Genomic DNA, 26,185 nt, shown 5'->3' with positions numbered 1-26,185 from the left:
GACGCAGCAGCGTGGCCAAAACCTGAGGGGAACGAGCACCACGGAAAGCAAAACCGCTCGGATGCAGCAAACCCACCGAGAGGCAGGAGTCAGCCCCCCGCGGCCCCTGCCACCTGGGCGTTCGTCCTCAGGGGCGAAGACTGTTCCCCATCCTGAATTTGGACTCAGAACCCTGGATATAGAGCCCCGCATGGCCCCGCCGCTCACCACGAGGACACTGAGGCCCAGGGAGCCTCAAAGCATCACCACGGGCCGCAGGATGAGCCAGTGACAGGGCCCGTCCGATGCCCCAGCTCTCACGGGATCACGTTCCCCAGGATGAGCATTAACGTAACGAACAAGAAGGTCTGAAAGATCCACCAGCTGGTGAATGAACAAGGAAGATGTGGAATTTACGGTGGAGTATTCCTCGGAGATCAAAAAGAATGAGGTTTTGCCAGTCGCAACAACGTGGCTGGAACTACAGGGAGATATGCCAAGCGAAATTAGTCAGAGAAAGACCAATATCACAGGACTTCACTCCTTTGTGGAATCTGAGACACACAACAGATGAACACAGGGGAAGGGAAGGAAAAATAAGATGAAAACAGAGAGGGAGGGGCGCCTGGGTGGCTCAGTCGGTTGAGCGTCCGACTTCGGCTCAGGTCATGATCTCGCGGTCCGTGAGTTCGAGCCCCGCGTCGGGCTCTGTGCTGACAGCTCGGAGCCTGGAGCCCGCTTCGGATTCTGTGTCTCCCTCTCTCTCTGTCCCTCCCCCATTTGCGCTCTGTCTCTCTCTGCCTTTCAAAAATGAATAAATGTTAAAAAAAAAAAATTTAAAAAAAACAACAGAGAGGGAGACAAACCATAAGAGACTCAAATGCAGAGAACAAAGTGGGGGTTGATGGAAGGAGTGGGTGGGGGGATGGGCGTGGGGGATGGGCACTGGGGAGGGCGCTTGCTGGGATGAGCCCTGGGTGCTGTATGGAGGCGACGAATCCCTGGGGTCTGCCCCTGAAGCCATTATTACACAACGTGTCAACTGACCTGAGTTTAAGTAAGTACATTTTTCAAAACAAGAGGAGAAGGTCTGGCATGACCTTTCCTGTACGTCACTCTCTGAACACCTCACTCCTAATGAGCTGGACGCTTCTGCAAGCGGGTTGAGGCCGTCTCGGACATTCCCAATTTCAGGGAAACCACACAGCTAAACGGCTTCTCCTTCCTACTCTTCACTCTCCTTCCTGAACTCAGGCAGAGTGCTAAACGCCAAAGTAAATATTCAAGGGTCCTCTCTGACTCTGCTTACTGTTCTGGAGATTGGGCCCCACACTTGCCCGGCCCAGCTCCTACCCTGGTCTGGAGGGAAGCTGCAGGCTTCCTAGATGTGCTTCGAGAAGACAGGTCGGGATAAATACGGGAACTGGGGCCCTTGTCAGCGGAGAACGGGCACCCGGGGTCCGGAGGTGCTCAGATGGGGCGGGTTCCCACGCCCCGCCTCCTTCCAGAAACCAGGCAGGCGTCCGACAGCTGCCCCACGTTACTTCCAAAGACATCGAGTTTCATAAACACATTCTAAGGTCAACTCAAACGACTGTGCTCCAAACTTCTGAAGGAGAATTTTAGAATACTAACAAACAAAACCTTATTTAGCTGCTGGGCTCTGATCACAGAAATCCGAGAGCTGTCACAGTTGCTGGGTTTTTTTAAACGAAGGTACACGCTGGAAAGTACTCTGGGGGGGAAAAAAACCCCTTTCTTAAGGTAATGCTCTCCCCTGTCAACAATTACTGTACTGGATTGGTGACAGCTAGACAGCGTGAACAGGGATGACCTTGTCACCGCAGCTGCTTCTGATAAGAAAGCCGTCCTTTTTCTGAAAGGCGGACTGAAACAGATGAAGTCCGTGAAGGCCCCAAAACGGAAGGCGAAATCCCTCTGCCAGCACAAATATGGGTGAAAACGAAAGTTGCCACTTCCCAAAACAAACCACACAGAGTCAGTCCCCTCAGATTCTCCGAGAAAAAGTTTTCCACAGTTAAGCAAGCTAGGAAAAGCCACACACCATTCGCCCTCCTTGGAGCGTCCTTTATTTTATTGTTTTTTTAGATTTTGTAACATTTATTTATTTTTGAGAGAGAGAGAGAGAGAGCATGAGCGGGCGAGGTGCAGAGAGAGAGGGAGACACAGAAAGCAAAGGTCCCCAAAACCCGACTAAGGGGCACCCACTGTCCAATCCTTTCCTCAGATGAATGAGGGGAGCAAGGAGAAGGAGACTGGCTGCTTTGCACGAGTGCCCAGGCTTGGCCAGGGCAGGGCAGGCCCCGTCTTCGTGGCACGTCGACACCCTGTCTGGCCCACTGGACGCTATGCACGGGTGGACCTCCTCTGCCTCCATCAGACCCCCCTGAGCACACCCCCGAGCCCTCCGAGCCTCTGCAGGACACCGGGCGCAAGCCGACAGGGGGACGAAGATGTTAGAGCTTTGGGGCACCCGGGTGGCCTAGTCGGTTAAGCAACCGACTTCGGCTCAGGTCGTGATCTCTTGTTTTGTGAGTTCGAGCCCTGCGTCGGGCCCTGTGCTGACAGCCGGGAGCCTGGAATCTGCTTCGGATTCTGTGTCTCCCTCTCTCTCTGCCCCTGCCACCCCCCACGCTCTGTCTCTCTCTGCCTCTGAAAACTGAATAAACCTTAAAAAAAAAAATAAATAAATACACTTAAAAAGAAGACATAAACGTGACCAAATTAAACACACAGATGCTAACAAAACCGGGAGTCATTTTCTTACTGTAAGGAATGAAGTTACTTCTAGGATTTTACGTGCTGGGCCACAAAGGGGGGTACGGCCATACAGAGGGCCCTCCCGATCGCTCAGCGGCCCCCGTTCACGACAGTTCACCGAGTGATGTGGGAGCAAAGGGCTGTGAGGGGGGAGCTCTTCTCCAGGGCCAACTTCATGCCTCCCTGCACAGCACCACCACTGCAGGTGGGGTCAGCAGACAGGCCCCGAGTGTGCCTCCACCCCTGTGCCGTCCCTGACCTCCCCGACCTCCGCCCTGCCCGTGCCCCCACGGGGCTTCACACACGGGCACACGCGGGAACACCGCCCTGACCCCAACGTGGACACGGCCCTCCGGGAGCGTCCCCGAGCAGGTGCACAGACATGGCCCTACACCCCTGCACGAGGGTGGAGGCAGGCCAGAGGAGCCGGGGAGTCCTGGACCCCAGGCCCTTGGCGGCCCCAGCAGACGCTGGAAGGGAAGGCAAGGTCACGGTCCTCACCCGGACTTTCCCACGTAGTTGGGGCTGACCACATGAGAAAGGAGAAGCGTCTAGTGCGGCCCAGAAACATGAACGGTTTTACTGACAGATCATGTAGCAAAATGCAAACCCACGGTACAAACAAATGAGGGACTTTCAACTGTACAAGGGACAGTCTGTCACGTGGTAAAGTAGTCTCCTGTCCCTTGTGGGTCACCCTGAAGCCTCGGGGCCTCCCGTGCAGCCCTTGGCACTCAGGCCTTTGTCCCCGTGCCCCCACCAGAGAGCTGCCCCCGCCTCGCCCACCTGGAGCTCCCTCCCCCGGGCTTCGAGGTGCCAGACGCCCCTCCCACTCACAGGCCCCGCCTCCTGGGTCTCCCTGCTCCCCTCCACCTCTCCTCTCCCCAGGGCATCTCGTCCAGGCGCTTGGCCATGATCCCAAATGCACCATTGGGTCCTGCTGTTACTCCTAAAGGTCTCTCCAACCTCTGGGTTCCGCTGCAGGCCTGCCTCAGGCCCCCGTCCGCTGGCCTCCTGCACCTACTCTCCCCCCCACGCATCATCACGGGGGCCAGATCTGCCAAGACCAGCCTCGCTCATATCGTCTGGCGGCTTCTGTCCGCTCCCGGCACAAATGTGGAGCTCCCTGCCACATCCAGCCAGTCCCCGTGTGGTCAGGCTGCCACCCACCCATCTTGAGCTCTGGTCACACTGCTTGCTCTCTGTTTCTTGAACACGGCGTGCTCCCTCCCACCTCAGGGCCTTTGCACACGCTATGTCCTGTGGCAAGAACGCTCTCCTCCCTCTTCACCAAGCTAACTCCTAACAGTCATTCAGCTCAGCTCAAACATTACTTCTGCAGGAAGCTTGTCCCTGGCCGGTCCCTTCCCCGGCCTGGGCCCGGTCCCCTGTGGTTCATTCTTACCACACCTGTGCTGCTCCTGCTGCGAAGCAAGGAAGGTCACAGCCGTCCAGGTGGACGATGGCAGGGCCTGAGTGATGCAGCTGCGAAGAGGGCGTTCAGGAGGGAAGAGATGATGTCAACGCCCCAAAATACTCCATGTGTCGCCGTCAGCACCCAGAAAGGGAAGATTCTAAAAAGCCTCGATCACCTGATCCTCCCACACGGAGACTATGGGGCAAAAAATTTCCGGAGGAGGAAGGAAAGTATGGTCGGGCCGGATGCGCATTTGCATCTGTGCACGCCACACACCTGACACACGGGGCCTCCGCGGCCGGGCGGGGCGCGAGCTCACACCTCCCTCCGGCCTCTTACCCCGAGGGCCGTGTGCCAGCTCGGGGTCCTGGGCACAGGCCTGGATTCCCCATCGCGCGACTCTGTTTCTCTACCTGTGCTCCAACCGGGAAATGGGATTAATCCGGACCCTGCTTCCTTTTGCAGAGGCTGCTGTAAGAAAATGGGGCCCCGTCGCGATCACAAACGGCATTCGCGAAGCTCTGCTTTTGGCGCCGGGAGCCTGGCAGAGGCTGGGTGGTCAGAGACGAGAGGACCCCTCCTGCCTCTCTGGTGGCGACGGGGCTGGGCAGAGCCCTCGCGAGGGCCGCGGGGCTGCGCAGGTGGCCTGGCAGCACGTTGTGGGAATGCCCACGAGGGCCCAGGAAGGCTTCCTGGAGGAGGCCACACCTATGCCATCCTGGCCGTGGAAACGCTCTGGGAGAAATGAAGCAGGATGTACGGGGTGCCCTCTTCCGAAATGTATTCCTCTGACTGCTGCAGAGCTGTTGACCGGATCCGCCCGGCCCGGCCCTTGGGGGGCGTGCCCCCTGGCTCCCGTGCCCTGGCGGTCCCCACCTCCTGCGACATCAACACTCCTCCCCCACCTCAAAGGCGGCCCTGGTGCACAGACCTGGGCGCGGGGTCCGGGGTCATGACCGACGGCAAATGCACAAACAGGCAGAATGATCTCTGTCCACAGCGGTCTGACTCCAAACGCAGACGCTCCCCACCCCCCCACCCCGGGAAGCACCGACTCCCATCTCACACACGCACACACACACACACACACACACACACACGGGCAAAATGACTGCCTGCCTCGCGCAAAGTTGCAATGAGCTTCTCGGCTCGTTTTAACATCAGTATGAGCTAAGGGCTCTGAAAGCCTCGCCACCACCCAGAGAACAGAGCTGGCTCGTGATGTAGCATCTAGCTCAAGACCGGCTCCCATTTCAGACGCAGACATATTGTGCCAGATTCCTACCACACGGCACAGGCAGCGAGGACGCGGGGAGAAGGGAGCCCGGGAGCATCACGGATGCCGGCGGCACGAGGAAGTGAGAAAACACCCCGGGCCCCCCCCCCACCCTGCTATTTCATGGAAATCGCAATAAGAAAAATATCCCTCGATCTTCATTCACAACATGGGGAGAAAAATTAATTACGTGCAAACTTTCACAAGACAACATGATGTTTTCACGACAATTCCAAGAATCAGAACACCAGAAGGGGTCTCTCCGGGGGTCGGGGGTGCACAGAGGCAGCTAATAGGCAAAGAAAAATGTCCTCCCAACAGCCATGTCTCTCAGAGCAATTCCTTTCACGGAAATCACACCCGATATCACAGCCCTACCTTTTCAGAGGGATTAAACAAAGATCTTTCTTCCTGGTGTCCAACACCTTCTTGGGAGAATCTGTTATCCGTGTAGAAGAAGAGCCAGGAGCCGCTGGGAGGAAATGAACGGCATTTGTATTCCACTCAGAAAATGTCATCACAGATCTGTTTACCTAAACTGTGGACCATGATTCAGCCGTGAAAACTGTCTTGCATACTGATCAATTTATTTGCAGCAAAATTTCTAACATTAACTGCTTAGGTTCTGAAAATTCGGCGACTTGGATTTCTCACGCAGCCACAATATGCATTGAAAACGTCTAGATTATTATTAACGCGTCCCGGGGGGGAGATCAGAAAGGATTCCTCCAGACCTGAGAGCAAGGGAGGGTCCCTTCCACTTCTGGAAGGAAGGCAGGACGCTCGATTCCCAAAGGCCCTCTGTGGGGTGGGATTTTTATAGCTCAACGTACAGAAAAGTCATCAGACCGAGAGCCCGGGGCCTCGGACCCCAGGTCCTGGCTACGTTTTAAGCAGCCCTGTGTCCTCTGTAAGGCAGGCTCATCCCACAGGCAGGCTGGGTCCCCGCAGCAGGGCGGAGGTGGTGGACTCGGGCGAGGCCAGGCCCTGCCTCCACCAGCCGGTGCCTCCAGCCTGGGCACGGGCCTCGGGGCATCGCCATGTGCCTGAGCTCCCCCTCCCCGCCCCCACCGCCGGCAGGCAGGTTTTGGCTTTGGAGAACCAGAGTTGGTGCCAAGGTGGCCTGGAAGAAGGGCGGGGAGACTTCCATCGAGATGATGACTCCGGAGCAGGACGTTGAGGGCAAGCTCCACGCTCAGCCCGGGCCCCCCCTCAGGGCTAGCCACGAGGGGACCCCCACCCGGCCTCTGTGTCACGCTCGGGGCAAACCCAACGGCCGAGGGACCACCATCGGTGCTACAAATAGGCCGTGCTGTGTGAGCCTGTCACCCGAGCCTGAACACTCACTTTCATATGTAAAGTGCGTTCTAGACGAACTAAGCTGAAGATCTCGTGTGTGGGATTCGTCCTCTCAATCAGACGGTTCACAAATATGGTGCATTGTTGCAGGAGTAAACGTGTGATCGTCCACGGCCATATGGTGAAGGCCATCCATTTTACACGCGGCACCAACGATCGAGAACTTCCAAATACTCACACGTAAAAGGAAACGTGGGCGAAATAGCAACACTGAGGGAGCGTGTTCGCTAACACCTGAAGCAAGGCCTCTCTGTCCTCTTTGAAAAGGATCCGTAAGTGAAAATCCAAAGCAGGCGAAAGGCCATTACCACAGTGCATTGTGACCAGCACCTTTGTGGGTCTGTCCGGTATTCGGGCCTTGGCGATAACAAACGACTATGAGCACTTATCAAAACGTTTATTTCTGTTTAGGCCACATATCTTTCAAGAAAAAGTCATATTTGGACGCTTTCCTATCTTTTTAAGGATGAAGTGATACCCAACTGGGTCACCTTTGCCACCTCAAAAATGCACAAGGCGGGGAGCTTCAAAATCAGACATACCAGGGACACCTGGGGGGGGCTCAGGAGGTTAAGCATCTGACTTCAGCTCTGGTCATGACCTCGCGGTCCGTGAGTTCGAGCCCCGCGTCGGGCTCTGTGCTGACAGCTCGGAGCCTGAAGCCTGCTTTAGAATCTGTGTCTCCCTCTCTGTCCCACCCCCACTCGCGTTCTGTCTCTCTCTCAAATATAAACACTAATTTTTTTTTAATTTAATTTTTTTTAATTTACATCCAAATTAGTTAGCATATAGTGCAACAATGATTTCAGGAGTAGATTCCTTAATGCCCCTTCCCCATTTAGCCCAATACTAAAAATTCTTTTAAAAAATCAGACACGCCAAGACAATCTAAACAGCTCGTCGTCCGTCCAGACACAGCTAAGAAAACAAAGGGTCCAAGGAAAAGCAGCAGACGTTCGGGAACATCGAGCCCCCAGCACAGCACCTCTCCGCCAGCCCCCGCTGCAAACAGACGTGTTTAGTCCCATGAGCTGCAACGCCAGGCAGCCGGGCAGCCTGGCCATAGACGGGAGCCTGGACAGACCGCTGGGGGCCGCTGTCACACGGGTCCGAAATGACAGCACAGTAATGACCCGTTTTTGTTAAGATGTCAGGTCTCCATTCAGGAAGGACCAGCTTCAGCTTCAGCCAGAATCACAACCAAACAGCCACCCGGCGTGACGTGCGCCGATTCCCTCCGCGCACCTCCGGTGGGTGTGTGAGCAGAGACTGTGTGTGTCCGTGGGTCTTAAGGCAAGCCCCCTGGGGGGGGGGCACAGCCAACACCCACACGGGACTCTCATCCCCCACCTACCACTTCCTAGGGTATCTCGGGTGTGAACCCTCAGAATACAGAGCTCTCATGATCAGCACACAGTGCACGGGATTCCACGGAAAGTGAGCGAGCAGACCCAGGACGCCGGACTCCACAGCAGCCGCTGGGAGCTCGGACAGAGCTTGGGGAGTGGACAGAAGCTCTCCGTGAAATCCTGAAATCTGGGCCTTGTGCAGCCTAGCCCGGAGGGAGAGGAGAGGAGGAGAGACAAGGGGAAGGGGTGAGGGAGGGCTGGGGAGGGGATGGTAGGGCAGGGAGGGGTGGGAGGAGGAGGGGAAGGGAGGGGTAGGGAAGGGAGGGGGGACAAAGGGAAGGGGTGAGGGAGGGCTGGGGAGGGGATGGTAGGGCAGGGAGGGGTGGGAGGAGGAGGGGAAGGGAGGGGTAGGGAAGGGGGGGGACAAAGGGAAGGGGTGAGGGAGGGTTGGGGCGGGGATGGTAGGGCAGGGAGGGGTTGGAGGAAGAGGGAGGATGGGAGGGGTGGGGAAGGGAGGGGAGACAAAGGGAAGGGGTGAGGGAGGGCTGGGGAGGGGATGGTAGGGCAGGGAGGGGTGGGAGGAGGAGGGGAAGGGAGGGGTAGGAAAGGGGGGGGGACAAAGGGAAGGGGTGAGGGAGGGTTGGGGAGGGGATGGTAGGGCAGGGAGGGGTGGGAGGAAGAGGGGGGATCAGAGGGGTAGGGAAGGGAGGGGGGACAAAGGCAAGGGGTGAGGGAGGGCTGGGGAGGGGATGGAGGGACAAGGAATGGGTAGGAGGAGGAGAGAGGGGAGGGGTAGGGAGGAGAGGGAAGGGGTGAGCAGGGCAGGGCAAAGAAGGGGTGGGAGAGGGGAGGGGAGACAAAGGGAAGGGATGAGGGAGGGCTGGGGAAGGGAGGGGTGGGGAGGGTTGACCAGAGAAGGGGTGAGGGAAGGCAGGGGAGGAGATGGCAGGGAAGGGGTAAGGAGGGGAGATGACGGCAGGGAAGGGTGGGAGAGGGCAGGGTGGGGGCCCACCCCGAGAGGTGTCTTCGGAGCCCCCCGAGGCTGCCAGGCACCGCAGGCTCCTTGGCCCTCCCGCAGGGCGGGGAGGCAGCGTCGTTATCCTGGCCTCCCGGTGTGATAACGGTTATCGCACGCACTTAGCGCATCAGACTGGCGCCCAGTGAACAACCTGAGACACTCAGGAAAGTGCACGTGACGGGAGACAAGGCTGCACGAGAGCAAAGAAGACAAGACAGGACGTGAGACACGAAGGTGAGGCTCCAGCGAAGACACGCGGGGAGTCGGTTGCTGGAGGCGGGAGGCCAGGCCACCGGCCCACAGGCGGGGACAAGGGGTCACAGCGGCCCCGACACGCGGTCCCTCCCGGCGGCGACCCCGCACCTGTCCTGGCCATCCCGGCGTCTCAGTGCCACGGGGGGGACGGGGCCGAAGGCCTCCACGGAGAGGGCCCGGCTGCTCCTCCTGGCCGTGAACTCGTCAGTGCGCCTCAGTGGGAGCCCAGCGCCTGCAGGATCCGGGTGCAGTGCGAGGCCCCAGACGTACAGACAGGAAGGACGGAGCCACCAAGGTCGGGGAAGAAGGAGCAGCAAGCGGCCAAGGACGAGAGCGGCAGGGCAGCCGCCGGGCCCGGCCGACCGCAGCCCGAGCCGCGGCACGCGTGGAGGGGCCGCGGGCGCTGGAGGTGGGGAGCCGGCGGGTCGTGTGAGCCGTCTACCCAGGAACCAACAGAGTCAGACGGGGTCTCCTAGATCCTGTGGCCTCACCCTCTGTCATCCAAACAGGGACGCCTCCGGGGGACAGCGGGACAGACGCTCAAGCGGACAGCAGCCCGCACGCAGGATGGTGGTCGGTCTCCAACAAGGGGGCCGTGTCCCCGGAGCCAGGACCCGTCTAAACCACGAGTAAACCGCCGCCACGTTTAGGCTCCCCAAGCCACCCAGCGGCCAAGACCGCCCGCTCAACCCTACGGAGGTGGCACCGGGACGCGGACACGTGGTCAGACGAGGTGAAAGCCCATCACGTGGCCACGACGTGCCACTCGCCGGGTCACCGAGCCCCGAGGAAAGGTGAGGGCCCGGAGGGCGCAGTGTTGATTCCCGTATCTCGCGGCGTCACAACGTCCTTCGGTGGCGGCCGTGTTTCCCTTGTGGCCGCATCTGGGAAAACTGGGCCCCAGAACGGAGCTCTGATCGCCACACCCCTGCTCCAGCGTGCTTCTCCCACCGGCTGCGGTCCGCACGTTCGCGGCCCCCAAGACTCCTGGGTCCCCTCTAATCCCCTGTGGGACGGGACCAGGGGGGGATTTGGGCACGAGGGTGGAGCCTTCACTGGGATGAGTGCCCTTTCAAGCAGAGGCAGGAGACCTCGCTTCCCTCTCTCTGCCCCCGGCCACGTGAAGATACAGCGAGAAGGCGTCCACGGGCGAGCCCTCACCAGACACGCGGCCGGCACCTTGACCTTGGACTTCCCGCCTCCAGGACTGGCAGAAGTAAGTGTCTGCGGGTTGAGCCGCCCAGTGTGTGGCACCCTCGTCACTATAGTCGCTCGAGCAGACTGAGACCGAGTCCCCGGGACACAGCGCCTGCGGTAAGATGGGGGGCCCCCACTGCGGCGGGCTCAGCCAGGCTGCATGAGGCGTCGTGCCAGGACCAGGAGCCCACGCGGGGGTGGGAGGGTGGGCTCTAACCGGAGGGGGCTGGGCAGGCACGGGGGGTCAGAGGAAAGGACGAGATGGGGTGCAGGTGGGCAGAGATCATTCATTCCCTGGTGTCCACGTGCCAAGCGTGGGAGCTGGGAGGTGCTGGCCCTCCAACACAGGTGCTACGTGAATGAATGAATGAATGAATGAATGAGTGAATGAATGGGTGAGTGAGAGAATGGGCGAGTGAATGAATGGGTGAGTGAATGAATGAGTGAATGAATGGGTGAGTGAATGAATGAATGAGTGAATGAGTGAGAGAATGAATGAGTGAGTGAGTGAATGAGTGAGTGAATGAATGAGTCAGTGAATGAATGAATGAGTGAATGAGTGAGAGAATGAGTGAGTGAGTGAGTGAATGAGTGAATGAGTGAGTGAACGAGTGAATGAATGAGTGAACGAATGAATGAGTGAACGAATGAATGAATGAGTGAACGAATGAATGAATGAGTGAACGAATGAATGAATGAGTGAACGAATGAATGAGTGAACGAATGAATGAGTGAGTGAATGAATGAGTAAATGAATGAGTGAGTGAGTGAATGAATGAGTGAGTGAGTGAGTGAATGAGTGAGTGAATGAATGAATGAGTGAATGAGTGAATGAATGCGTGAGTGAGTGAATGAGTGAACGAATGAATGAATGAATGAGTGAGTGAACGAATGAATGAGTGAGTGAATGAATGAATGAGTGAGTGAATGAATGAGTGAGTGAATGAATGAGTAAATGAGTGAATGAATGAATGAGTGAATGAGTGAATGAATGCGTGAGTGAGTGAATGAGTGAACGAATGAATGAATGAATGAGTGAGTGAACGAATGAATGAGTGAGTGAATGAATGAATGAGTGAGTGAATGAATGAGTGAGTGAATGAATGAGTAAATGAGTGAATGAATGAATGAGTGAATGAATGAGTGAATAAATGAGTGAGTGAATGAATGAATGAGTGAGTGAATGAATGGGTGAGTGAATGAATGAATGCCTGAGTGAACGAATGGACTCCAAGTGTGGGTGCTACCTGACGAGGCACATCCAGGTTCGCAATTATTCACACACAAAATCAGTGCCAAGCCATCAACCGCAGTGTCAAAACCTCGGGAGCCCACGAGCCGCCCACGTCTGCCCCGGTAACGGCCTTGGCGGGGGGGTACTCTCCACATGGAGGGAGGGAGGGGAGGCCCCGGCCCCGAGACGGGGGGCTGTGGGACGAGGGGTGACACGGCCAGCGATGTGCACAGGGATGGCCGCTGGGTGGCTGGGAGGGAAGCGTGACAATGAGAAGGGCTGGGAAGGTGAGCACGGGGGGCCCCCGGTGACAGGTGGCCAGTTCGCAGGGCCGACCGGCCTCAGCTCGGCAGCACCGGGCTTTGCTGACGCAGAAGCAGAACTAGACGGCAACTCTTCTCAGGGGGGGTTCCTGTGCCCTGAGAAGGCACACTCCCTACACTCCTCTGTCCCCTGTCCCCTCACCGCCCCCGCCCCTGTGCCCCCTTCTCCACTGCCTGCCGGTGGTCCCAGACCCCTCACTCCAGCCCTCACCTCTGGCTCGCACTGAACTGTGACTCCCGATTCCTGCCAACGCCCCCCCACCAACAGAAGTACACGTAAACTCGACATACGCCCACACCCCCGCTCTCTCTCTGAGGTCCCTCCGTCCTGGTTTTGTCTCTCTAGACCCAGCTTCCGGCCTCAACTTTTCAGGCCCAGTCACGCACTGCCATCTGACTCTACCTGAAGATCAATGCCAACGTGGTAGGGTTTGCACAGGACGCTGGAAACGGCAACTTTCTTATTCTCGAGCCCACAGATGCCCAGGTCAGGAGGGACACTTCTCGGTCAAGAAATCTGTAAAACCCGGGGCGCCTGAGCCTGGGTGGCTGTCGGTGGGGCGGCCGACTTCAGCTCATCTCACGGTTCATGAGTTCGAGCCCCGCGTCGGGCTCTGCGCTGACGGCTCAGAGCCTGGAGCCTGCTTCCGATTCTGTGTCTCCCTCTCTCTCTGCGCCTCCCCTGCTCATGCTCTCTCCCTCTCTGTCTTTCTCTCTCTCAAAAATAAACATTAAAAGATTAAAAAAAAAAAAAAAGAAATCCGTAAAATCCCAACAAAAAGCTATGAACCCTTCCCATTCTTTACATACAACTCCTTCTATAAAAATGCCTTTCTGGAAAAGGAAAAAAATAAATGTGAAGATGCCCCCTTGTTTACACAACAAACTGATTAAGGAAATCACATATCCTTCCGTAGACACAGAATCCCCTTCCAAACGTTTTACGAAACAAAGTACTTTTCTCGAAACAAAGTAGTTGAATATATTCCTTGATGAACGTATTCATCCATCATTTGACAAATAGGTCTCGTGTTCAATTTTAAACAGTGAATTACTCTCTAACTATAAAATATTCAAAATACTAAAAGTGTTTGCACGCAAGGCGTTGTAATGTGTTTTTTCATCCTTGTGCTCTCTGGTGCCATGGACCAATGGGATCTGTCCTCAGTGGCCGGATCTCTGCCTGGGACCTAACGTCGCAGAGAGCATCGGGTGGGCCCCTGGAGGACAGAATGCTGGGGCTCCCGGCCCCCTGCAAAGCCCGGGCGGCCGAGGCCCTCGGGGATCATGGGACACACCTCTGGCTTAGCAGACCTGGGCTCCCGGAGCTCATGGGAACACCATTCCTGTCCCAGAGGCTCCGGCCCAGCAGAAGGTCCCGTCAGTGTGGACCAGCTACACCACAGGCCAGCACACTTTCCTGTGGGGGTCAGGGAGCGGGTATGTTAGCTTCAGAGGCCACGGGGTCTCCGTGGCACCTACTCATCCACACAGGCATTACACAAAAGCAGCCCCAGATGCCACGAAATGAGTGGGCTTGGCTGTGCACCAGCCCATGAACACTGAAATTAGAATCTCATACACGTTCACATCACGAAATAGCGTTCCTTTATGCCCCCCCCCCCAATCATTTAAAAACGTAAAAATAGGGGCACCTGGGTGGCTCAGTTGGTTAAGCGTCCGACTTCAGCTCAGGTCATGATCTCGCAGTTTGTGAGTTCGAGCCCTGCGTCGGGCTCTGTGCGGACAGCTCAGGGCCTGGAGCCTGCTTCAGATTCTGTGTCTCTCTCTGTCTCTGCCCCTCCACTGCTCATGCTCTGTGTCTCTCAACAATAAATAAACGTTAAAAATTTTTTTAAAAAAACGTAAAAATAATTCTAACTTGTGGGACACAGAAAAATAGGAGGCCGGACAGGCGAGGTCCATCAGCCGTAACTGGCCAACCTCTGGCCTAAGCAAATAAGCCCAGCAATCTGGGCCAAGAACCCGGGGGGGCTGGGGAGTCCCCTACCTCTAGCTCAGCTCAGCCGACCCGTGGGCAAGGCACGGCCCTCCCACTGTGCCTGAGCCGCAGGGGAGCGGCAGGCCCCCGGGGGTGGCACGTCAGAGCCTGTCCGGGAGGCAGAGGTCCCCGGGCGCAGATGCGGGAGCGGCCGGGTCCCTTCGGAGCAGTGCCTTCACTGCTGGGCTACCTGCCCAGCAGGCGCTGCTCCCCCCAGGGCCACGCAGGCTCGCCCGGCTCGGGGTGAGAGATGAGCCCCCTGCCAGGGATCTCTGAGGAAGCCCGGGGATGCAGGGCCCGCCCTGGGCACCGGCAGGAGCCACCAGCAGCTGACTGAAGGAACAGAGGCAAACGCAAGACGACAGCATCTTGCCACAGGAGCCAGACGGGCCGGAGCACCGGGGGAAGAGAGAGCACGGAGGGAGGACATGGGAGGAAGGAACCCTAGAGGGAGGTGGGCTGGCCAGGAAGGCACCGTCCGCCCAGCGTGTCCCCACCGCAGCCCCACGACGTGCCGGCCCCGGGACGGGCTCTGGGGTCAGCTGGCCTCGGACACCAGCACGGCTCCGGGGCAGGGCCCCGAGAGGAAGCTGGCGCTGGGGAGCCGGCGTGGGGGTTCCAGCGGGAAGGGGAGAGCCTGCCCCGGCGTGGGGCTGGAGGGGCTGGCCCTGCCGTGACCAGACCCCGGGCAAGAGCAAGGCCACAAGGGCCACATCCAACCAGCCAGGGCCCCAGCGATCCCAACCACCCACCTGCACGGAGGAGAGCGGGGCCCCCAGGAGACCATGCAGAGGAGGCACAGGGCCCGCTGGTCACAATGCCCAAGGCTACTGACCTCCCGGGGACGGTCTGAGGCACAGGGTTCCAGTTCTATGCTGACCTCCTGGGGACAGTCTGGGGCATGGGGTTCCGGTCCTGTGCTGACCTCCCGGCCACGATCTGGGGTGCGGGGTTCAGTTCTATTGTTGCCTTTACTGGGGGGAGGGGTGTTGGTGGCAGGTGACTGGTTGGCTTTTCTGGACGATGTGTTGGTTCCCTGGACGATGCCCAGTGTCCCGTGGGAGGGACGACGATCGTGGACTGTGGTGAAGGGTATGAAGATGGCCGGCAAGCCCCCCGGGACCCTGTCCGGGGAGGGGGACGTGTGACTCATCACTGCTCACGCAGCGCCCAGAACAGGGGTAGCAGGGCAGATGTGCGCCCATCCTGGGTGAGCTGAGGAAGGAGAGAGGAGGGGTCGTCCCCTGGCACACGGTGGCCACGCGAGCCCGGGCAGGCCGCCCCACGGCTTTCTCGGTTCTGGGGGCGGGTACGGAGGATGACGGCACTTCACCCCCCATTCGCATTCTGATGGCTTCTCTGTGTCACGAAAGCAAAAGAGAAACCCCACGGCCACGACCCTGGAAGGAGCAGGTGGCTCCCAAGCCTCTCTCGAGAGGCACAAGGAAGAGAGGCCAAGAGACAGGACAGGTTTCCAACCTGAGACTTGGGGTCCTGAAGGAAGTGGCCGGCCTGGCCTGGGGGCCGGGCTCCCGGAGGGGCGGGTTGGGCCTGGGGAGCGGGGAAACCACGCAGATCTCTGAGCCTGGACCACGCACATGCAGCCACGGGGCCGGTGCACCCGTCACAGGGTGCCCGGGAAAGCCCTGTTTTCGGCGGTGCTATCGGGGCAGAAGGCCCAGGAGGAACAGCGTCCCCGGAACAGCGGCCGTCCCCAGAACAGCGGCCTTCATCTGGGGGGGGGGGGGGCCCAAGGTGCCCGGAGAAGGAAAGACCCGGATGATGGCCAGAGGGTTGGGGGGGGGTGTGGGGGGCGGGGAATAATAGGCATGTGACACCAAGGCTGCCCGGTCCGTATTTTCTCAGCATGACAACGATGTCCCGTGGGTGTGACCACAATGGGGGGGGGGAGGACAGGAAGACTAAGGACATGCTGTCGGGGGCGCATCCTACACCGGAAAGCTGCCTGTAACCCCGCAGGTGAGGAGGAAGGGTCTGGAATCCCCTGGCTGGACGAAGGCTCTGTCACTGCACTGTGTCAGGCCACCACGTGCCTCTGGTCTGAAAACTGCACCTGCCGAGCAGTGTTCTACCCAAAGAGAAAGCCTAGAACGCAGAACAGGCGTTCTCCCGGCGACACGCACCGAATCAGGTAAATCCTACGTCTTTTCCAATCCATTTCCGGGCAGGGAGTATGTGACAAATATTGAGGATCTGGTTCATTACACGTGGAAAACTGCTGTTGTCCAGATACAAGCAGGTGACTAACTAAACACACATAAATGGGGCGCCCGGGTGGCTCAGTCGGTTGAGCATCCGACTTCGGCTCAGGTCATGATCTCACGGTTCGTGAGTTTGAGCCCCATGTTGGGCTCTGTGCTGACAGCTCGGAGCCTGGAGGTGCTTCGGATTCTGTGTCTCCCTCTCTCTCTGTTCCTCCCCCACTCATGCTCTCTCTCTCTCTCTCTCTCTCCCTCTCTCTCTCAAAAAAAATAAAACATTTTTAAATTAAAAAATATATATGTAAGTAAAAATTAAACATAAAAATAAATTACAAAATCAGGGGAAAAAAACACGCTGGAGACACCTGCTGTGTAGGTGCACGAGTCCGGGAGGGGGACACACAGCCACGACCTCGTTTCTTCCGGCTCCTCCTCCGTGGGACCTCGGCCCTCCTTCAGCCCGTTTCTGCACTGACCGGTCGAGGACGCTTCCACAGACAGCGGCTTCCGGCCGGTGAGGTCACTGCCGCACCGCTCGGGCGTAAGGCTGAGCACGGGACCGCGGCTGGGACGCAGAAAGGCATCTGGCTCCTGCCTCGCCCACCCGTGAGACTGGCGGAGTCACGGTCGCGTTCCAGCCGTCTGCAAATTACGCATCCCCCCTACTCGCGCCTCGTGAGATAACGTCCGAGCCGCTGCGAGCAGGTCAAAGTGGCAACGCGCAACGCGAGCACCGTCTGTTACGCCACCGGCATCTTCCCTCCAACACTCCGGGTCTACGCACAGACGCGCTCAGGGTGCGTGATTCCACAGCACTGCCTGCTGCAGGATGGGAGAAGGGCACCCACGTCGCCGCGGGCCCACGAGGGACGCCCCACCTGGCCACCAGCAGGTATAGTTTTTACGGTGCACGCACCTCACACCGGTGCCACCCAAGCCACTGCACTAAGCCCACAGGCGCCCACAGCAGACAGAGGCCGTCCCCAGCGCTGGCAGGACAGGCAGGTGGGTGTGGGGGGGTCCCGACACCCGGGAGGCAGGGCTGGGGGTGAACACGCACGGAGAAGTGAAGCCGCATGCGGGCTGTGATCCCTCAGAGGTCAGAACAAAGGGAATTGTCAGGGAGGCAGGTTTGGAAGGGCAGCGGCGAACCTGCCGGGGCTGAGTCTGTGTAAACGTAAAAGAAAAGCGTCCCCTCGGAGAGCGCAGCGGGCAAGCCCTGGGCGACACCAGGCCACGGCTTCCTTGCGGGGCTCCTGCTGTGACCGCAGCGCTGAGGCCAGCGACCTACACTTCCTAAGAGGGCGGCTCTCTGACCTCTAACCGCGGGGCATAACGTGCTGAGGTTTCACAGATGACCTCAGTCTCTACATTCGAAACCAAGCTCACTGTCTCCTCCCCAAACCACGTGGCAGGCTGACTTCCATGCATCCTGCCAGCAGACCTCACTTAAGTCCCGAGGCTCTCAACTCCTGCCTGCCCCCCACGAAGGGTTTCTGGGTGCCGTCCTGCATCAGGTGCCCTCCCACGGACTATCCCCCCCACGAAGGGTTTCTGGGCGCCCGTCCTGTATCAGGTGCCCTCCCACGGACTATCCCCCCCATGAAGGGTTTCTGGGTGCCGTCCTGCATCAGGTGCCCTCCCACGGACTATCCCCCCCATGAAGGGTTTCTGGGTGCCGTCCTGCATCAGGTGCCCTCCCACGGACTATCCCCCCCATGAAGGGTTTCTGGGTGCCGTCCTGCATCAGGTGCCCTCCCACGGACTATCCCCCCCATGAAGGGTTTCTGGGTGCCGTCCTGCATCAGGTGCCCTCCCACGGACTATCCCCCCCACGAAGGGTTTCTGGGTGCCGTCCTGCATCAGGTGCCCTCCCACGGACTATCCCCCCCATGAAGGGTTTCTGGGTGCCGTCCTGCATCAGGTACCCTCCCACGGACTATCCCCCCCATGAAGGGTTTCTGGGCGCCCATCCTGTATCAGGTGCCCTCCCACGGACTATCCCCCCCACGAAGGGTTTCTGGGTGCCGTCCTGCATCAGGTGCCCTCCCATGGACTATCCCCCCCACGAAGGGTTTCTGGGCGCCCATCCTGTATCAGGTGCCCTCCCACGGACTATCCCCCCCACGAAGGGTTTCTGGGCGCCCATCCTGTATCAGGTGCCCTCCCACGGACTATCCCCCCCACGAAGGGTTTCTGGGTGCCGTCCTGCATCAGGTGCCCTCCCACGGACTATCCCCCCCACGAAGGGTTTCTGGGTGCCGTCCTGCATCAGGTGCCCTCCCACGGACTATCCCCCCCACGAAGGGTTTCTGGGTGCCGTCCTGCATCAGGTGCCCTCCCACGGACTATCCCCCCCATGAAGGGTTTCTGGGTGCCGTCCTGCATCAGGTACCCTCCCACGGACTATCCCCCCCATGAAGAGTTTCTGGGCGCCCATCCTGTATCAGGTGCCCTCCCACGGACTATCCCCCCCACGAAGGGTTTCTGGGTGCCGTCCTGCATCAGGTGCCCTCCCACGGACTATCCCCCCCACGAAGGGTTTCTGGGCGCCCATCCTGTATCAGGTGCCCTCCCACGGACTATCCCCCCCACGAAGGGTTTCTGGGCGCCCATCCTGTATCAGGTGCCCTCCCACGGACTATCCCCCCCACGAAGGGTTTCTGGGTGCCGTCCTGCATCAGGTGCCCTCCCACGGACTATCCCCCCCACGAAGGGTTTCTGGGTGCCGTCCTGCATCAGGTGCCCTCCCACGGACTATCCCCCCCATGAAGGGTTTCTGGGTGCCGTCCTGCATCAGGTACCCTCCCACGGACTATCCCCCCCATGAAGGGTTTCTGGGCGCCCATCCTGTATCAGGTGCCCTCCCATGGACTATCCCCCCCACGAAGGGTTTCTGGGTGCCGTCCTGCATCAGGTGCCCTCCCACGGACTATCCCCCCCACGAAGGGTTTCTGGGCGCCCATCCTGTATCAGGTGCCCTCCCACGGACTATCCCCCCCACGAAGGGTTTCTGGGCGCCCATCCTGTATCAGGTGCCCTCCCACGGACTATCCCCCCCACGAAGGGTTTCTGGGTGCCGTCCTGCATCAGGTACCCTCCCACGGACTATCCCCCCCACGAAGGGTTTCTGGGTGCCGTCCTGCATCAGGTGCCCTCCCACGGACTATCCCCCCCACGAAGGGTTTCTGGGCGCCCATCCTGTATCAGGTGCCCTCCCACGGACTATCCCCCCCCACGAAGGGTTTCTGGGCGCCCGTCCTGCATCAGGTGCCCTCCCAGTCACTGTCCTCAAGTCAGAATCGACTGGATGGTCCACTGTGATCCGTGAACCAAAAAATAATTTTACGACGTGGCTCGCAAGACCCGCGCTCACGTCTTAGCAGAGCCGTGGCGGAGTCCCTCGGCGTCACGGGTCAGCCACTCCCGCCGACCCCCCGCCCTGTGTCTGTTTCACCTCCCCTTTCCCACTCAGGTCTACAACCGCGTGGCCCCAAACGTGGCTTGCTGCGACCACATCCAACAGAAACGTAGAGTGGGTGCTACAGACCGACTCGTGCCCCCCTGTGCCCCACTCCCCGGTTGAGGCCCCAGCTCCTAAGGTGGCGGCCTAGGGAGGCGGGGCCTGTGCGGGCTGACCAGGCTTAGAGGAGGTCTCGAGGGTGAGGCCTCGCGCTGGGATCAGCGTCCTTGCCGGAGGAGGTGACGGAGAGCAGGCTACCCCCTCCGCACCAGAGCAGACACGGCGACAAGGCGGCCATCGAGCCAGCAGGGGGGCTCCGGTCAGGAACCGAACCGTCCCGCACCTCGCTCTCGACCTTCCCGGACTCCAAACTGAAAACCTGAACTTCTGCTACCGAAGCCGCCGGGTCTACGGCCCCGCGTTACGGCGGCCCAAGCTGACCCGGGCGGTCGGTCAACGGCACCCAGTCAAAGAGGGTGTTTGTTTCTCACCTGTGCAACGCGTTCCTCCAAAGGAGATCATCTGACCTGGTCAGGAGCAGCGAAACGCCCTTTACCCCACACGGAGCCGGAGAGGGAACAGCCTCGTGACCGAGGCCCGTGACCTTGCACCAAGCCCGCCCGCCCTTCCCTTCGCCAGGTCCACCCCCACACGGCAGCCCCGGGGGAAAGGGCCGTGGAGAGGCGGGGCTTCGCTGGATGGGCAGGAGGTCGACAGAGACCGAGTTTGGGAGGCAGCTGGGCTGCCGTGAGGGCCGTCGCATCTAAGAGGACGGCACCCCGAAGCCGGCTCTGCTCCCGCAGCTTAGCTCCGAGTAGAGAGTATGCGGACCGGCACCGCCCAGCTGTGGCTCTACCTAAGGGAGAGACAGCCCTCAACTACTGTCCAGCCCGGCCACAGAGGAACAGGGAACCTTTCCTCCTGTACGCGTGCACCCCCTACATGCTGCTCTCTTCTCCCCTAACCGTCCAGTCCTGAGAGGTACCTAATTCGCCGGAGACTCACGGGTAGACGCGGGGACCCGAAATAGGGACCGTGGCCCCCCATGTCATCCAGTGGAAATGCCACCGGAATACCCACCTTCACAAAAGAGGGTGGGAGGGAAACACGCCCGTCAGGACTGCACGGAAACACGGCAGTTTAGGGGGCCACGGGACAGCAGCGTGCCACACGTGGGCGTGTCAAGGGTGGCACAGCGCCTCGGGCTCCGGGGACGGCATTCCTGCCGGGAGGTGTTCGGAGACGGGTTCGAGTCCCTTGGTCCTCTTTGTCTTTGCTCCTTTCTGTTTTCACTACACTTGGTTTAGGTTTGCGTTTCTTTTCATTTTTCTCACTTGCAGTCTGCCGTAACTCCTGACTCCGAGGCTCGGGGCCTCTCATTAGTTCTGGAAGGTGACCAGCCTCTTCTCCTGGATTCCGGCCGGCCCTGCACCCGTCTCTGCCCACGGCTCTAATCTACGTGCATAAGTGGATTATGCACGGGGCTCTGACTCAGAGCCCCATGCTCCTGGGTCCTGACTCAGCCTCTGTGCTAAATGCTCCGTAATTCCTTCCATCCCACTTTCTAATTCATTAATTCTCTATTCATCTGTGTTTAGTAGCTATTAAATTCTTCCACTGATCCCCTAATCTTGTTTATTTTTCAACGCTGTAATTTCCTGACAGCCCACTTGGATTTAACGACAGCCGGCCAGCTGGCTGCCTTCACGTGCGCCCTAAGGACCTGGGCAACGAGTGTCTCACAAAGAGTCACAACTGACAGAAGATCTGAGGCCCCTCTTCCAGTGCTCCTGGGCTACGTAAGGCCCAAAGCGTCCTAAATGACCCCAGGGAAAAGGTCATCTTCCCCAGGGAAAATGAGATAGGACGTCCCAACAGCCAAGCTGGAAAGGATGAGGCAGATTTAATTTGATGGGAAAAAATAATGCAGTAACATGGGGCTTGCATTCAAGGGTCCTGAGAAATTCCTGTCAGTTATAGAATGTTGTTTGGTGCATTAAGGTTCAAACCCAGTAAATTACAGGCTAAAAATGGCCTCCTTTGTACCATGAGATGTTGTGACATAATTTCCTTTTCACTGATTTTAAAATCGTGACCATGGTTTCTTTTCCTCTGCATTGGCCTCACAGACTACAGCCAGACCTTTTATTTTCAAACCCTTGAATCACTTTCTTCAAGTCGTAACTAGTATATGATGGTATACTTGGGCATCAGTCATTCTACTCAATTAGAGAATCTTGTTCTCTTAAAACAAAACAATTAACCTAAATGCTTTGAAAAGCCACCATTTTCCAGTGAAAGACGCCACACTGAACTCACACCCTGTCTCTCCTGAGTCCCGACATCCCATCAACGACAGTGAGGGCATTCCGTGAACCCCCGATGCCAAGAAACTGGAGTCTCCTCTGGGGAAAGAAATGAGAGATTTATTTTCTGAAGAAGTTTAAATCTCCCCAAAGTGATCGAGGAGTTGGGTCCTCCAGGAGGTCTATGTCCAGCTACCAGAATTTCCAGAAGGACAGAATACAGAGAAAGAATTTAGTAGGTTGAAAGGGCCACTGAACGCCCAGAACAATAAATGAAACAAATCCCCACACCAAGGACCGACCTTCATCTTATAGATGAGAAGAAAGGAAAGCAGGGTCCCCAAGAGCCCAGAGCGAGCTCTGGGGCAGGGACACGGCTCTGGTCCCTCTCTCATGCTGCCCGATGCCCAGAGCGAGCTCTGGGGCAGGGACACGGCTCTGGTCCCTCTCTCATGCTGCCCGATGCCCAGAGCGAGCTCTGGGGCAGGGACACGGCTCTGGTCCCTCTCTCATGCTGCCCGATGCCCAGAGCGAGCTCTGGGGCAGGGACACGGCTCTGGTCCCTCTCTCATGCTGCCCGATGCCCAGCTAACAACGTCAGTCGCCTCTCCCAGGACAGCTCGCTCACGCACCCACTGCCTTCCTCTTGAAGCCACCCAGGAGAGCCAGGGTGACAGTGGAAAGAGAGTGCGCCTGGGATCAGAACAGCCTCACACTCACCAGCTGTGAAATGGGGCCATTAAGCCCCAAGCAGCAGGAAGATCCAATGAGGTCATGGATCCTGAACCAGGTGGGTTGGGCAGCAGCGGGCACAGCACTGGGCTTCGCGGCCTCTGCCTCGGTGGACCTCGGGGTGGTCCAGGAACCAGGAGCATCAGCGTCACCTGGGGACTGGTCCGAAATGCAAACGCCGCCCCCCTGCATCCCGGCCTATCCACCGACAGAGCCTCCTCCGGGACGGGGCGGAGGGCGGCACTGGGCCCCACACGCCTGCCTCCGGGGGATGCTCGCAGGTCTCCGGGAGGAACGGCGTTACCTGTAGGACGGCGCCACCTGGTGGCCGACAGGCCTAACGGACCTGCGCTGCGGGGGTGCTCGGGGCGCAGGCGCAGAAGACCGCACACGCCTCCCAGCCGGCCGCGTCCTTGGGTCTCCCCAGCATATCCCAGCACCTGAGCACCGGGACTGGTGACGGCAGGCAGCCGACACACACGTGCCGAACGGATGAAGGCAAAAAGGCCCGTGTCCGAACCTCTAGTTTGTCCACAAAGTGTACAAACTCGATTGCCCTGGACGCGGCGGGAGCCGCTTAAGTAGGTGGAAGCAGATGGGGGCGCCGAGCCACCGTCTGCAGAGGCAAGTGCCCCGCACAGAGTCCGGGGACCCTCTTGAGCGGCCGTCCCCCCCCCGCCCCCCCCCCCCCCGGCCTGTCCGGTGCATGGGAGGTGCTGGGAGGGAGGACGGTCCCTGGGTGATGCCCGCGAGGACAGGGAGGAGGAGGAGTGGGGGGCAGGGCACGACTGGGCTGGAAAGCAGCAGGTGGGGAGGGCGGGAAGGACAGTCACAGCAGGACGGGAGGACACAGCCCAGAGTACCCTCTCCCAGGAGGCGGCTTCACATCACCCCTGCGCACAGAGGGGAGGGCTCTGCGTTCTGCATACCTGCCCGGGTTGGCGGTTCGAGGCCAACATTTCCACCCTCGGGTCTCTGATGAGAGAGAAGGGCGGGGGGATGGGCAGGGGTTGGGGAGAAAGGAGGAGTTGGAGGAGGAGGAGGAAAAAGGGAGAAAGAAAGGGGGGACGCGGGGAGAGGGACAGGGATGAGGGAGGGCCTCTGGCTTAGGAAAACGCAGCAGGTGCCTGCAGGCCAATTATTCCAGAAAGAACCCCGGGTCTTGAGTTACTAGGTCTTTCTTTATAAAGTCACAGTAAATTACAAACTTATCTCTTCAGTGGAACACAGAAGGAGCAAACGAGCCTCCTGGAATAAATGAAAATGCACATCTCAGCGCGGGCGTGCACCAGCAACAAAGGGCGGGACATGCGACACGCCGACCACCGTCTGAAGGAAGGTCTCGCCGCAAACTGCGGTCTCACGAATCGCACGCGAGCAGCTCACCTGAAGAGCCTTGCAGCGTGTGTCGGGAGAGCTGGTAATTAAACGCCCGAAATCCCTACTGACTTTATTAGAGATATGATCGTCCTTACACGGTGAGATTATAATTATTTTATTTGTCAGAGGAAGTTGACATTTAGTTGAGGGAAGTATGAGCCTTACGGGCTTTTTTTTTAAAACTCCCCCGGGACCTGCACTCACCAAGGAGTATCTGTGGCTGCCCACAAAGGGTGTGCAAACCCACAGAGGAGGCTTACCAAGCATGGGGGGCTCTGAGACCACGAATCCCCCTCCTCAGCCCTGGCCACACGGGACCCTGCCGTCACGGCTGACAGACGCCCTCGTGACACAACGTCACCCTGGTGGTGTTTTTGATAAAAATTTAAAAATTCGATAAAAATTTAAAATTTCGGGGCAGCCTGGGTGGCTCAGTCGGTTGAGCATCCGACTTCGGCTCAGGTCAGGATCTCACGGTTCGTGAGTTCGAGCCCCGCGTCGAGCTCTGTGCTGACAGCTCGGAGCCTGGATCCTGCTTCGGATTCTGTGTCTCCCTCCCTCTCTGCCCTGCCCCTGCTCATACTCTGTCTCTCTAAAAAATAAACATTTAAAAATTTTTAAAATAAATAAAGAGAATGAAATTTAAGATTTTTTTTAATTTAAAAAGCACAACCTCAATGTCACGATGAGGCAACATCGAACAAAATTGGGAGGTTTTTTACAAAATGACTGGCCCGTACTTGGCAAAAAATGTCAAGGCCATAAAAGAAAAACCAAAAAACAAAACAAACCAACACAACAACACCTCTGAGCGACTGTTCCAGAATTAAAGGGGAGTAAAGGGACATCACAACCGTAGGCCATAGGGAGTTATGCTGTGTGAAATAAGTCAGACAGAGAAAGACAGAGACCGTATGATTGACTCGGATGTGGAATCTAAAACAAAACAAAAAGAAATGAACAAATAAAAAACAAAGAAACACGCTCTTAAATACAGAGAACTGGTGGTGGGGGGGGTGACAGACACTGGTTAAAGGCAAGAAGAGGTACAGACGTCCAGTTATGAAATAAATAAGCCGGAGAGATCAGAAATACAGTAAGTGGGATTTGCGACCCTGGATGAAACCGAGGACCAGGAAACAGCAGGATTCTGGAAGAACGCCTAACGGAGTAAGAGTAGGGTCGGGGGGTGCGACGTTGGGGGTCACCTGGACGCTGATGCCCTGACGTGGGTCACAAACTGTTGTCCCCTAAGAGAACGTCCTTCTTCCCAGTGACGTGGCGTCGCGACAGTCAAGAAAGAACTCTGGAGATGTCTCGCGGTGCAAAAGCGTGCTTTTGTCACAGCACGGGGGCGGGACCCGTGGGCAGAGAGGGCGGCACGGGGGTGGTGAGGAGAGACCCATCGTGTGCTCACAAGTCTGGGGCGCGCAGCGACGACGGCGGCTCCCGAGGAATTTCGGGGCGCTGACAACAGGGTCCGCGGGACCTTGGAGGTCTGGCTCTTGCCGACACAGGGTTGCACACGGAGGCAGCCGCGAGCTCCGTGTGGGATGCCACACCGCGTGTCTCAGGTACTTACCGGGGGGCCTGTCCCCTCGTCACCAGGAGACACGTGGCAGTATTCAGAAGGGACGGGGCACGGGGTGCACCATGCACCCTCAAGTTGCCCAGGGAGACAGAGGCCAGCGGGAGGACCCGGCACACAGGCCGCGGCTGACCCTCGGGGAGCCCGGTCCTGTGCTCCATTCTGGCCACTTCTCTGCGAGCCAGCTGCCCGCCCCGCGTAAACGCCACCGAAACCAGAACAACCTTGTGGTGGACCCAACTCTCCGTTGGCTTGCCGTCTGGGAGACGTGGAGCTCACGTCGGGCGCCCACTCCACGAACGCT

The 26,185-nt window shown here is 58.4% G+C and overlaps 1 protein-coding gene across 1 annotated transcript in view; it reads right to left on the bottom strand.

The window, feature by feature from the left end:
- The window catches only part of ARNT2 (aryl hydrocarbon receptor nuclear translocator 2), a 149,861-nt gene that overhangs the window by 111,819 nt on the left and 11,857 nt on the right, over positions 1-26,185 (bottom strand). The window lies entirely within an intron of this gene.

The sequence above is a fragment of the Panthera pardus genome, unplaced genomic scaffold (assembly GCF_024362965.1).
Source record: "Panthera pardus isolate Hobbes unplaced genomic scaffold, ASM2436296v1 HiC_scaffold_23, whole genome shotgun sequence".
Lineage (NCBI taxonomy): Eukaryota > Metazoa > Chordata > Mammalia > Carnivora > Felidae > Panthera > Panthera pardus.
The sequence above is the reverse complement of the archived record's forward strand: the minus strand, read 5'-3'. Positions and strand labels throughout refer to the sequence as shown.